Source organism: Aotus nancymaae, unplaced genomic scaffold, assembly GCF_030222135.1.
Source record: "Aotus nancymaae isolate 86718 unplaced genomic scaffold, 86718_ANA_hifiasm-v0.15.2.pri h1tg000077l, whole genome shotgun sequence".
Lineage (NCBI taxonomy): Eukaryota > Metazoa > Chordata > Mammalia > Primates > Aotidae > Aotus > Aotus nancymaae.
Window position 1 is genome coordinate 11,248,457 of NW_026988492.1, and position 10,387 is coordinate 11,258,843.

A 10,387-nucleotide genomic window follows, 5' to 3' on the forward strand; every position below is an offset into this window, starting at 1 on the left:
TTAATAATATTTGTTATTTGTGTTTTCTCTCTTTTTCTTTAACATTCTTGGGAGATTTGTCTATTTTTACATTATTTTCAACCAATCTATATTTGCCCTTTTTGATCTTCTCCACTGTATATTTTTCCTTTTCATTGATTTCTGTTCCTATTTTTATCGTGCCATCTTTTATCTTATTGTCTAGCTTTGTAAATTGGATATTGCATTGGTTTCCAACCTTTTCTTTTTCTAATATACACGTTTTGGATATAAATTTCCCTTGAAGTATTTCTTTGTATTCTACAAGTTTCACCATACAATGTTTTTATTATCATTTGGTTTTTAGTATTTTAAATTTTCATTTTGATTTATCTTTATGAATTATCTAATTTCCAAGTGCATTGAAATTTTTAAAAATTATTGTTTTATTGTCTAAATTTTGATTTAATTGAGTTGTGGTCAGAGAATGTAGTCTGTATGATAACTGCTTCTTGAAATTTCTTAAGACTTGCTTTATATCCTAGTATGTAATCAACTTGTAAATGTACGTTGGAGAATAACTTATATTCTTTAATTGCAATTCATATTGCCTATTAATTAAGCTTGCTAATTGTTTCGTTCACATTTTCTATATTTGCTGTTATTCTTGATGTATAAATAATGAGAAAGTTATGTTGAAATTTCTTACCCTGAGGTTGTATATGTCAATTTATTCTTGTGGTTCTACTAATTTTTTTCATATATTTTTGGCCTGATATACCAGGTGTATATATAACTGTTATAATTTTTAATGCATATATTTACCTATCTCTCAAATAATACACTGGGTTTTTTAAATTTCCAACTGCTGCCAACCCATCCCCAGCTTAGATTCGATTTTTGTTCAATCTTTTAACTCAATATTGTCTACTGTCAACCTCACAAATCAGACATTATCATTTTACATTAGTACTATCAATATAGATTAGATCTTATATTTATTATTTTATTTATATGCCATTTTTTCTTACAGCTCAGATCTTCTTTTGAATATTTTTCTCCTTACACTTGAAAAACACTTTTTGGAAATTCGGTAAGTGAGCATACGTTGCTGGTAAACCCTTTCAGTTTTATCATACAGAAAATACCTTCTTCATGTTTGTAAAAGATAGTTTTGCTACAGATGCAATTCTTGGGTTCTTTTGTTTTTTGTTTTCTTTTGTTGTGTTATATTTTGACACAGACTCATTCTGTCACCCAGGCTGGAGTGCAGTGGCATGACACAGCTCACAGCAACCTCTGCCTCCCGGGTTCAAACAAGTCTCCTCCCTCAACCTCACAAGTGGCCGGAATTTCAAGTGGGCATCACCCTGCTAGTTAATTTTTGTATTTTTAGTAGAGATGGGGGTCTCATCATGTTAACTAGGCTGGTCTCAAACTCCTGGCCTCAAGTGATCCACCCGCTTTGGCCTTCCAAAGTGCTGGGATTACAGGTGTGAGCCAACAAGCCAGCATAATTTTTGTTTTATATTTCTGTCTATACTTCGAAGATTTTAATATTCTACCATCTTCAGCCTCCATTACTGCTGTTGAAACTCAGCTTTCAATGTAATCATTACTTCTTCTTGGGTAAATTGCCTTCCCCTGCCCCCACCTCCCATCTTTGGCTGTTCTTAACTACTTCTTTTTATTTTCTGTGTTCTATAGTTTCACTGAGATAATTCTAATTGTGGATTTCTTTTTATTTACCTAGATAGACATTTGTTGGTCTTTTGAATTGGAGAGATGTATTTTTCAACAATCAAAGAAAATTCTCAGACATTTTACCCTCTCTCTTTTATATTTTGACCTGTTTCTCTAATCTGGAGTCCTCATAATTCTCTTTTCAGCTGTGTTTATTTAGCTGTTTAGCCATACCATTAACTTTTCCATTTAAATCATTACTTCTTTTATTTCTAGAAGTTGAAGTTGATACTTGTCAAATTTGCCTTACTCACTTAAAAAATAACTTCTATTTTTTAAAATATATTAAACCTAGTTGTTTTATTTATTGCCTTCTATACTTCTTCATGGGTCCAGTTCCATGTTCGTTATTCCTAACTCCCATTCATATTGGTTTATCTTTGTATGTTCAGGTTTTTTTTTAAAAGGGCTTACAGTTGTAGGAACTCTCTTTTAAGGGAGTAGGAGGGCTGGATGGAGGGTGCATTGCTCTAGGAAGCGTCTGTCTTTACTTCTGAGGTCATATAAGGCAACGTCTAACCAGGGCCTCATTTATCTTGGGATTGCATACATGACACAAATAGTGCACAAACAAAGCCTAAACCCCTTGTCATGGCTGGTGACCTGGAAATATTGGGGGAGACTCTTTTTCACTCCCACCCAAAATGGAAGTTAAGACAGTTTTCTCTCCTGAGTCTTCTGGACTTATTTTCTTCTTATTCATCCTTTTTCTTATATATTAGCATGTCCGAACTCTCTTTTATGAAAAGCTCTAAGAATGAAGCTCAAAAAATTATTCTCAGATACTGCAGCAATTTCAGCAATCCCATACACACCTCAGACTGGTTTTCTCACTTTGTGCTTCACGGAGTGGTCCCAGGAATTTTCTTGACTCTCCAATTACACAAATTTTTAAAAAACATATTTCTGGGCTGGGTGTGGTAGCTCACCCCTGTAATCCCAGCACTTTGGGGAGGCTGAGGCAGCAGATCACGAGGTCAGAATTTCAAGACCAGCCTGACCAACATGGTGAAACCCCATTTCTACTAAAAATACAAAAAGTTAGCTGGGCGTGGTGGCAGGCACCTGTAATCCCAGCTACTTGGGAGGCTAAGGCAGGAGAATCATTTGAACCCAGGAGTCGGAGGTTGCAGTGAACCAAGATCACGCCACTGCACTCCAGCCTGGGAAACAGAGTGAGACTCCAACTCAAAAAGAAAAAGAAAAAGCATATTTCTGGACATGGTGACACATCCTGTAATCCCAGCACTTTGGGAGGCTGAGGCAGGCAGATCACTTGAGGTCAGGACTTTGAGACCAGCCTCGCCAACATGGTGAAACCCCGTCTCTACTAAAAATACAAAAATTATCTGGGCATGGTGGCAGGCACCTGTAATCCTAGCTACATGAGAGGCTGAGGCAGAACAATAGCTTGAACCTGGGAGGCAGAGGTTATAGTGAGCCAAGATCATGACACTATACTGCAACCTGGGTGACAGAGCGAGACTCCATCAAAAAGAAAGAAAGAAAAGAAAAGAAAAAGCATATTTCTCCTGGTAGTTTTAGATGACTTGTTGTTGTGGGATTTTGACGTATCTAGTCCTACATATTACTCTATATATTTTTGACACAAAATTAGAGAGTTTTACACATACACCCCTGTAGTAGAGTGGGCAATTAAATTCAGATACCATAAACTGGTCATATTCTTCTAGCTTGCATATAATTAGCATTCATATTGCTTTTTTAAGTGACTTAGGTTTAAGCTTACCATCCTAAGTCTGGCCTCTTGCAGAGTTGAACCAGCACTCTCCACCACCATTCTCAATCTGCAGGGCAGAGGCCCTGGCCTAGCTCTGATGATGTCAGGTGTCCATCCTCAGTCCAATCAGCCAGGTCCTGGGAGTGTCCTGCAGTGTGGGTGTCACAGTCTGGCTTCTGCAGATGCTGAGATTGTGTTTGGGTGCAGGGTGTTTATAAGAAATCAACACCCGCAGAAGAGAGGGAAAGGAAGTAGAACTGGGTGAGGGGTGAAGTTGAACTGCCATGCAGGCCAAAGACTCAGCCATCCCTCAGAGTTGTCCCCATGTGGGTCTCTGTGCCCTGAATGATCTGCCACTAGATGCAGGTTGCCATGCAAAGGGCGTGCCCTGAGGGAAGGGATGTGCTACAGCTAAGGCAGCCCCTGAAGGAGCTGAGAGCACTCCCAGCAGCTGAGGTAACAAGTCCCCCTAAGTGAGACTCAGATGCTCATTCCTGGGCCCTCCATGTGCACCTCATAGCACTGACCTCAGAGTGTTGTTAAGAAGAAAATAAAATGGGTCAGAAAATGTGAGATACGGTCCATGAAAAGGACTCACTAAATGCTGCCTTCTGCTGACATCCTTTCTCTCATGGCTGCCATTGATGTTAATTTCACATGATCTCACCAGAAGACAGATGTTTGTGAGCATTTTTTTTTTTGAGATAGGCTGGAGTGCAGTTGCACAATCTCAGCTCACTGCAACCTCCACTTTCCTGGTTCAAGCAATTCTCGTGCCTCAGCCTCCCAAGTAGCTGGGACTACAGGCACCTGCCACCACAGCTGGCTAATTTTTGTACTTTTAGTAGAGATAGGGTTTCATCATGGTAGCCAGGCTGGTTCTTGAACTCCAGACCCCAAGTGATCCCTGACCATCTTGGTCTCCCAAAGTGCTGGGATTACAGGTGTGAGCCACCATGCCCAGTCAGGAAGACAGATGTTAGGTGCAGAGAAGCTATATGGTGTGGCTCATCCAGGCCCTGAACCCCACTGGCATGGGTCATCCTCTGCTCAGTCACTTCAGCATCTGAGGGAGGGTACCATGTATGCACCTGTATTTGGAGGGTGGTTATGGTCTACACATTTTGTAGCTATATGCTGCCGATTTGCAAGTCTGGTTCATTATTCCTCAGCCATTGCAATGAAGCAATTTTCTGCTTTTGCAGCATCAATAATAATTATTTAGGCAAGCCTAGAGTTCTGATGTCCAATTTAGCAGAAGAAAAGTCTGTCTTAGCTCTCAGAAAGAGACCAATTTGCCTTCTGTATTTGTTCTCTTTAGACCTCCAGCAGATTGGGTGGTTCCCACCCACACTGGGGGCAGATCTTTGCAACCTAGCCCACTCAGACTCATGCACTAATCTATGGAAAAGTCCTCACAGACACAACCAAAATAATACCTGCTAGGTATTCCTTAACCCAGTCAAGTTGACACCTAAATTAAGTCCACAAGTTTACCCCTTTTCAACTTGGCACCAATATGCATCTCCTTAAACCACAATTTCCAAGACAAAAACAAGTTAATGGTTCTGCCTGATATGATGCAACTATCCTTCATACAGTTGAAAACACACTAATCCCTTCTCCAGAATATGGCTTTCGTTATTTCGATAATAGGGATTTTAATCTTTCAGGACTGTGATTTTAGACATTAAAGATTTCAGATGTTAGGAATTTTTAAACTTTACGGATTTAATCTTTAGGGATTTTGCTCTTTTGAGATTTCAACATTCAGGATTATGGCATTTGGGATTGTGTCTTTTGGAATTATATGTTTTAGGATTATGATCAGCACTGGTCTACGCAAGAGACAAGGCCAGGCTGGGCTGTGCATGGGACAAGACACTGGCAGGTCTGAGACAGGTCCAGGCTAAACAGAAGGATGGGGACTACTATGAATGGGGCATATCTGAGGCCCAGTCCTGAGTAAAGACCCACAGCAACTTCCCCGGACAAGGTGCAATGCGAGTTGTTACTTCCTCAGAGTCAGAAGGTCAGGAAGGGAGACCAGGTCTGAAGCAAGCTCCAAGAAAAGCTTAAGTCAGTTGAAGGCTTGGAGCAATTGACACTTTAGTAGGCTTCCCTGGTCAGTCCTACCCCTAGGGCTCATCCTTTGAAATCTTAAAGGAACTAGGCCTATTAAGGTAGGATCTGATCCACCATGAAGAGCACTGCATCCATTTCATCTGGAAGCCTTTAGTGACTGGGTCACACGCCAATTTCAACACAAGAAGACCAGAGTGAAAGATGCACTATATCCATTACAAACTGTGTCAATATCCTCTGATATGTCTCACCAGGTTCTTTCTCCTCTAGGGCCAAACTTTCTAGGATTATACCAAAGATACCCATGACTAAGCATTGATAGGTCATCAATGTCACCTTGTAAGCCTCAGATGGAGACTTGATGGAGAATGTCACTGACCAATGTCACTCATTATGTGAGAGTGGAAAAAAAATCCAATTGTAATTCACTCAATGAATATGTACTGAGTTCTAGGCACCATGCTAGACTCTTGTTACAAATTTAAATAAGATTCAAACCCTGCCTGGGGGAACCCAAAGTGAAGAGGTGAGACTGGGTTGTCACAGAACAGAAAGCAAAAGGAATGGAAGGGCATGATGACAACGGGAAGTGAAGGGATTGAGTGCTGCCTCCCATCTCCCATGCCTTCCCACATTCCACCTCTTCCCGTCACACAAAAACAGAGCATCAGAAAGAGTCCCTCATGCCTTTCTTGAAACTGCTTAGGTAGAAAGTAAGTTGAATACACAACAAAAATAAACCCAGTGGCTTTCTGTACAACAGAAGTCCTGTCATAGTCCAATTGGCCCAGGGAGACAAGACTAGGAAGGGGAGAGCCATGAAGCTAGGATCCTGCTGGGGCAGAACAAAAGCGGAATTCCTGGTGCTTACAATATTCAGAGCAGGAAATAGGATGCCTGAGCAGGAAATGGCAGTGGAATGAAGTTGGCCATGAACCTATTGTCAAGGAGTCTGGACCAAATTTGGTGGGTAATAGACAGCTGTTAGGATTAATCGCTTTCAAATGTCATTGAGACAGGAGTGTAGTGTACTAATTCAAGATGAAAGATTGAAGAGATGAAGACTAAACACACCGTCCCCATGAATTCTTCCACAGCTCCAACCCAAAGTGGCTGACTCTGGCCCCAGAACTACAGCTACTGAAAGATCCTCCCAATCCAGTGATTCTCCCTGCCACTGTCTAGCCAAGGTGGTCATCTCAAACTCCTGAGGGGGGTTCTTGGTTGGATTTCTTGGAGGATCCCCTCTGAGGTAACCTGAGTCCCCCCAAGTTCCATCTACTTTAAAGAAGTCTGCCCCTGCTGAGTACCCTCTGTTCCCTGGTGCCCAAACCTGGAAACTGAAGATTCTCTTTCCCTAGCTTGTTCCTTCCACACTGGTCTCAAAATAAACTCATAGAACAAATTTACTCTTGAAGGATTTACTAGTGTCTCTATAGGGAAGAGGGGATTTAAAAAATCGTAAGCTGGAGTAGTTATGAGCTCAGGGAATCCCACAGTGTCCTCATAGTCAACACACCTGAGCTGTAGTTCCTGACTACCATTCCTAATATCTGGGAACTTCAGAAAAATCTCCCAAGTTTCCAAGAATTGACATTTCAAGTATCCCTTTTCCTCTGATTCCAGGAGCAGTGAGAAATTACCTTCTGTTCTCACAGCCCTGGTCTCAAAACCCCTAATCTAGCTCTGGCCCTGCCTACTTAGCCCATTTTCGGCTCTAGTGGGGTTTCTGCCCTCTCATTTCCCTCTCACATTTTTATTTTTCTTCTCTTTCATTTCCTACAACCCCAACTAAAGTTCTTCCCAACAAAAAGTAGTTTCTGTGACACAGGCAGTTCCCAACACACCCCGTAGGTGACTCCAGTATGCCACCAGTAATAAGAGGCTTACTTGATCTTTTGACCAAGAAGTCTTCACCTCAGGAAATTTCAAATAAATATCAAGCTTTTCTTGCTTTTTTGCTTTGCTCTGTTCTAAGATCATGGAACAAATCTGAACTTTGAGACCAGCCTCTTACAAAAGCAAACTGTCATGGAAGGGCAAAAGACCTTGAAAAACCTGCAAGGGTCTTCAGAAAGAAGAATGAAGATGTGACAACTTAAAATTATGCTATTATTATTTCTGCTTTGAAATAGCATACTTTGAGTCAGCATACTACCGATAAGCTCTTAAAAGCATGTTTATTGCCTAGCGGGGTAATGCTCTTACAATGTTCTAATGTGCAGCACCACATTGCACTCAGAGGAATAGGATTAGCTGTGGCTAAACAGGATGACAAGTCTTTATCATTTGCAGAGGAAAGAATTTCCTTTGAGTTACAATTCTGGAAATAGAGCCAACTTACTCTTAATGGCTTCTCAGTTTAAATGAGATGATGTGTTTCTGAGCAGTTGAGTAAAACAAGGAACCAGTGTCAGACCAAAGCACCTTAAAGTAGAAACAAGTCTAAATTATTCAATAAGGGTTTGATCTTTCATTTCTTGGATTTCAATAACCCCACTGGAACCTCACTGGGACATTCTATGTCCTAGATTAGAACTTTTAAAATATACTTAAAAGACACTGTTACTGAAATATCCACCTAATAAATTATTCTCACTTATAAGTATAGTGGGCATATATCTTAGACTTTACTGGGACAGTCCCAATTTAAGTTTATTTTATTCTTTCCTATAAAGGCAGCACGTTCAATGTTTAACCAAATTTGATTCCATATTTTTCAATTTAGAGCTTAGAAAACATCTATGGCTGGACCACCTGTTTTGATTTTAAGTATAAAATAAGGGCGCCATGAGCTCTCACAAGATGTTGTCGTGATATTCTACTACATTTATAATACTCAAGAATCTCAGCTAATTTAACTTAGATTCACAAAAATCATTGGAATGTAAAAGCATTTCTAAGGCAATGTAATTTATCCTTCTCTTCTAGGTAGACAGTCACACCCGAATCGTCCCAGACTAATGAGAATTAATCCTGCTTCTAAAGACATTCAGAAAATTAGATCAACAAGCCTCTTTCATTGCACCTTTCCTTTCTGAATACACAGTCAACATGTTCTATGAATAGATGAGAAAGAAAGTCAAGTTCTAAATCTGGTTGTCCCATATTTGTAGTAAAGATGGTTTGCCCTGTAATTAGCTGGAGTTAGGGTGTTAGGGTCTGAAATCTGTTTACTTTTTTCTAAACCATTCTGAAAATCCATTAACCATTAACAAAGTTGTCACCCCGTAAAAGACCTTGCTATGTCCCTTTACTATAATTTCTCTTTCTAGTCTCTTTCTCTGTAGCCTCAAGGGTACCCGTTGCTGCTGTATCACCCAAGGGCTCTCTGGAACTCTCCATACCCAGTAAATAAGCTCCCTGGTAACATTCACTTAGTCACTGAACGCTTGCTCCATCACCTTCGTTAACTGAAATCCACCTCTAGTCTAAAGGATACTGCTTTCCCACAGCCCTAGCCATCGGAGACTGCATATCTCCCACAGTCCCATGGAAGACTGTACATGGAGACCCCAGCATTGTTCTGGGGTCAAGAGGTAGAGGTGGTATTATTTCTCTACTTTTGTGTAAAAATGCCCACCTTTTAATGCTCATGCCATACTACTCTTTCTAGGACACTTTCTCCCTCTTCTTGAGGTTTATTTCTGAGGTCTTACCTCTTTAACTCATTAATTACATCCAGCTCCCATCCCTCCTCTCTCCCAAGTCTTGACATATTGTTCCTTGTTAATGTGGGTGGCCTCCCAGCACCTCATCACCAATGACATCCACCTCTAGCCCTTTTCAGCCATCTGTTAGCATGGCCACGTCATGGATCTTTGGGTTGTATTTGTGCCTCTGATGTCTTCAGCTCAAATTTTTTGCTCTCTGACCTAAGTTGCTTTTCTTCCAAGGTCTTTCACGACCTTGAGTTATTATCTGAAGTAAGTCCTCACCAGCTTTCTCAATTTTTTTCTGTACCCAGGACTTTTGCTGTGAATGTTCAGAGAACTCCAACCCTGGACCTATAACAATACACTTTCTCCAGTCTCATCCCCAGATACATGAGCTTCCAGAACTGCAGCTTGGCACCGTTTCAAAGCTACTATCTTCAGTTCCAGCTGTGCCCTCTGTCTTACCACAAGGAAAGCCTTTGGCTTATTACTGGCCAGCCCCCAGTCATCTCAGAACAACCGTATTCTCTCCACATCTTCCCACCATTCTCCTCTTTCATTCCCTCCACTTCAGTAGACCCACTTGTCTCTTGCTGTTTGGAGAAAATTGAGTCTATCTGATAGGGCTTTTCTCAAATTTTCTCCTTCTCTTTATAAATTACAGATTTTCTTGCACCCATCCTTGCCTTGTGTCCTCTAATCCCAGGCAGTGAGCTACAGTCCACAGTCCTTCTCTCCACCTGTGCTCCTGACCTTATCCTTTCTGTCAGTTTCAGGGCCCTGAGCCCTCAGCCATCTTCAATTACTCTTTGTTCCCTAGAGACAAAGCCTATACTTCCTATCATAACTTATTCCAATGTCATTTCTTTTCACTGTTATCCACTCCTCTATGCTCTAGAACTGCATGGAGCAATTTGGTATCTACTAACCGTGTGTGGCTTTTTAATTTAAATTTATAAAAATTAAATAAAAATTCAGTTACTAGTTGTACTAGCCACTTTGAATTTTTTTAATTTATTTTAATTATTATGGGTACATAATTGTTGTACATATTTATGGGGTACATGTGACATTTTGATATAGGCATATAATGTGTAATAATCACATCAGAGTAATTAGGGTATCCATCACTTCTAACAATCATGATTTCTTTGTGTAAGGAACATTCTAATTTCACTCTATTTTTAAGTAAAAAATAAATTAT